The sequence below is a fragment of the Sapajus apella genome, unplaced genomic scaffold (assembly GCF_009761245.1).
Source record: "Sapajus apella isolate SASKATOON/1434 unplaced genomic scaffold, GSC_monkey_1.0 scaffold63, whole genome shotgun sequence".
NCBI lineage: Eukaryota > Metazoa > Chordata > Mammalia > Primates > Cebidae > Sapajus > Sapajus apella.
The window spans coordinates 452,559-456,908 of NW_022437003.1; positions in this window are offsets into that span (position 1 = coordinate 452,559).

Below are 4,350 nucleotides of genomic sequence, written 5' to 3' on the forward strand. Positions count from 1 at the left end.
TTTCTTTCCTTTTTTTTTTTTTTTTTTGAGATAGAGTCTCACTCATCTTGGCTCACTGCAACCTCACCTCCTGGGTTCAAACAGTTCTCCTGCCTCAGCCTCCTGAGTAGCTGGAACTACAGGCATACGCCACCATGCCCAGCTAATTTTTGTATTTTTAGTAGAGATGGGGTTTCACCATGTTGGCCAGGCTGGTCTCGAACTCCTGACCTTGTGATCTGCCTGCCTCAGCCTCCCACAGTGCTGGGATTACAGGCTTGAGCCACTGCGCCTAGCTTCAACTGGTTTTCTTATTAGAAGACATTAGGACCTGCAGAGAGACATCAGGGGCACACAGACACAGAGGAAAGATTGTGAGAGGACACGGCAAGAAGGTGGCCATCTCTAAGCCAAGATGACGGTCGTCAGGAGAACCCAAACCTGCCGACACCTTGATCTGGGTCTTCTAGCATCCAGAACTCTGAGAAAATAAATAGCTCTTGCTTAAGCCACCCAGTCTGGTATTTTGTTACGGCAATGGAAACTAATATGCAGAGGTAACTTAATCAGCCTAAAAGGCTTAGCATGAAAGTCTTATTTTAAAGGTTCTCAAAGTGAAGTATTATCCTGTTGATCTTAGAGGAAAAATGAGATGTTTCCCAACATTAGGTCCTCAAAACCTACAAGAGAGACCTGTAGCCTCGGTGACTTCACTGAGAAACAGTCATTTCAGAAGAGACCACAAGCAGGGACTGGTAGTATTTCATGGTTCTGGGTGCTGGTTATAGAGTGTGTTGTTTCTGAGAATTCATTGAGCTATTCACTTCCTCAAATATGTATCCTTTTTTTGTATATTATAGTGAAATGAAAGTCTAAAAAAGCAACCAATCTTGCCAAGTTACTTTCAAAGTCAGTTATGAAGAGATACTGCAAGAGAGTTCCTAGGTAGAGAGGAAACAGTTCTGTATCTTGAGTCAGGTGGTGCCTAATAAACCTACCTGTTGATGTGATAAAATGGGTAGAGCTGTATAAACATATACATGAGTGCACATAAAAACGAGTGAAATTGGGGCCGGGCATGGTGGCTCATGCCTGTAATCCCAGCACTTTGGGATGCCAAGGCAGGCAGATCACCTGAGGTCTGGAGTTCGAGACCAGCCTGGCCAACATGGAGAAACCTGTCTCTAAATTTGATACGGTATTACATAGGTAATAAGTGAACCGTTGGGTGAAGGGAACACAAGACTCTGCATTATCTTTGCAACTTCTATGAATTTATAATCATTTCAAAATTAAAAGTTAAAAGATGTTGAGGAGGAAAGGCCAGACTCATATGATCAACAGTGAAATAAGAAAAGCATTTCCATTAAAATCAGGAACAAAGTTAAGAAAGGAAAGAAAAAGCGAAGTCACCATTTCTCCAATTAATTGGTCCCTGGAGCCTCTCTTTTTGAGTTGAGATTAGTGAGCGGCAAAGCTTCCTTTATTTGAAGCCTACCTGGAGAGTATTATCACCTCCGTTCTCCTAAAGGTGATGAACCCAGGGTTGCAAGACTGAGATTTTACCGTAGCAGGAAGAGAGCACTTAGGTTTACAGGGTGATGCCATGCTTAGTGACGTTTCTGTCATTGACGGACTGCATATATGACTCACGGTCCCATGAGAGGATAATGGGCTGAGTTCCTGTCACCTAGTGATGTAGCCATCGTAAAGTCCAGTGCAGCCCAATGCATCACTCACATGTCTGTGGCGATACTGGTGTAAACGAATCTGCATTCCCAGTTGTATAACAGTATAGCACATACAATTATGTACAGTATATAATACTTGATCATAAGTGACCGTGCTGCTGGTTTCTGTATTTATTATACACTTTGTTATTTTAGAGTGTGCTCCTTCTACGTATAAAAAACGTTTACTGTAAAACAGTGTGCTGGGTGCAGTGGTCCACTCCTACAATCCCAGCACTTTGGGAGGCTGCGGCTGGAGGATTGCTTGGGCCCAGGACAACGTGGTGAGACCCCATCTCTATAAAAAACATGTTTAAAAAAGTTAGATGCGTGTGGTGGCATGTGCCTGTAGTCTCAGCTACTCAGGAGGCTGAGGTAGGAGGATCGCTTGAGCCCAGGAGGTCAAGGCTGCAGTGAGCCGTGACGGTGCCACAGCACTCCAGCCTAGGTGACAGAGTGAGACCCTGTCTCAGAAACAAAACAAATGGACGTTGGGTTATACCGGCAGTAGCCTCATAAATGTCTGGTTTGCTGTGTCTCTTGATGGCATTATTTTCTCTTGTGCTTGATTTAATCTCCTGTTGCTTTGCTCATCGTGGTCCCCGAGCATACAAAATCTATGGCTACTGTTGCCGGTAAGAGGCCACAACAAGTGACTAATCTTGAAACAAGAAATTAATGACTACCAACCAGTGGGTCAAGGGGTTACAGCAGCTTTTAAGGCCCACTGCCAGAGGAGAACCTTTGCTTAGGTTATTGCTGCATCAAGAAAAACACGTGGAGAAGACGCTGACGCAGTTCTGAAAGGATTCCATCTATGACTCCATCAGGACCCCTGCTTGGGCTTGGGGTGATGTCACCAAGGAATGTACAAATGACATCTGGAAGAAGACACGCAAGAGGTTCATCCATGACTTCCAAGGATTTGCCAAGGACAAGGAGGGTGCAAAACTCATCAAGGCTGCAGTTGAGATGGCAAACTATTTTAGCCTGGGGGCGGAGGATGACAACCCTGAGGGGCTCCTACAGGTGGTTCCTGAGCAAATGACTAATGAGAAGCTGTTGGAACGGAACAGGAACACATACCTGAAGAAGAGGCAAGGAAGAAAAAAACTGCAGGAGAAGGAAAAGAGTCCCCATGAAAATTCACAGTGAAGAGTTGAGAAGTTTATGTACATCTCAGCGCTTTAAAAATTTTTGAAAACATGGGCCCCTCAATACCAAAAGGGTTTCATTCACGGAGGAGTGTTCTTTGTGCATTATCTGCTTACAAGCAAATCTGTGATGAAAAAAGAAGCCAAGCAGACTGCCACAGGCATATTTCTGATGTGTGACGACTCCTGAGAACCTAGGGTTGGTCCTTCAGGAAGTGTTCCAGAAGATGCCATTGTTATCCTAGCTCCATGCTTTTTTTTTTTTTTTTTTTTGAGTCAGGGTCTCACCCTGTCACCCAGGCTGGAGTGCAGTGGAGCAATCATGGCTCACTGAAGCACTGACTTGTCAGGCTCAAGCGATCCTTCCGCCTTGACCGCCTGAGTAGCTGAGACGACAGGCGTGCACCACCACACCTGGCTAATTTTTGTATTTTTTTGTAGAGACAGGGTTTCGCCATGTTGCCCAGGCTGGCCTTGAATTCCTGGGCTCAAGTGATCTGCCTGCCCTGGCCTCCTGAAGTGCTGGGATTACAGGCGTGAGCCACCGGGCCCAGCTGTCCCTGAGTGTTAATGCCCCTGAAAACCTTCCAGCAGGGCAAGATGAGGAGGTGGATATCCATGAACCTTACCCTTTGTAGGCCAGGCTAATGTGTGTAATTGTGTCTTAGTTTTGACAAAAAAGTTTTCAAAAAAATTTTAAATATGAAAAGGCTTAATAGAACAAGGATATAAAGAATATGTTTTTATATGGTTGTGCAGTTAGTTTGTGCTTTAAGCTAAGTGTGATCATAAGTCAAAAACTTAAAAAAATTTTAAGTTTAGAGAGTAAAAATATTTACAGTAAGCTAAGGTTTATTATCGAAGAAAGAAAAATATTATTTTTTGACGTGGTGTCTTGTCTGTTGCTCAGGCTGGACTACAGTGGCCCAATCTTGGCTCACTGCAAACTCTGCCTCCTGGGTTAAAGCGATTCTCCTGCCTCAGCCTCCTGAGTAGATGGGATTGCAGGTGTGCGCCACCATACCTGGCTAGCTTTTTTATTTTTACTAGAGACGAGGCTTCACCGTGTTGGCCAGGCTGGACTCGAATTCCTAACCTTGTGATCTGCCTGCCTTGGCCTCCGAAAGTGCTGGGATTACAGGTGTGAGCCACCACACCTGGTCAGAAAAACGTTATTTAATAAATTTAGTGTAGCCTAGGTGTAGAGTGTTTATAAAGTGTACAGTAGTGTACAGTGGTGTCCTAGGGCTTCACATTCACTCACCACTCACTCACTCACTCACCCAGAGCAACTTCCAGTTCTGCAAGCTCCATTCATGGTAAGTGCCTTATACAAGTGTAGTTTTTAAATCTTTCATACCCGATTTTTACTGTACCTTTCCCATGTTTAGATACATAAATATTTGCCATTGTCTTACAACTGCCTATAGTATTCAGTACAGTACCATTCTGTGCAGGTTTGTAGCCTAGGTGCAATAGGCTAGACC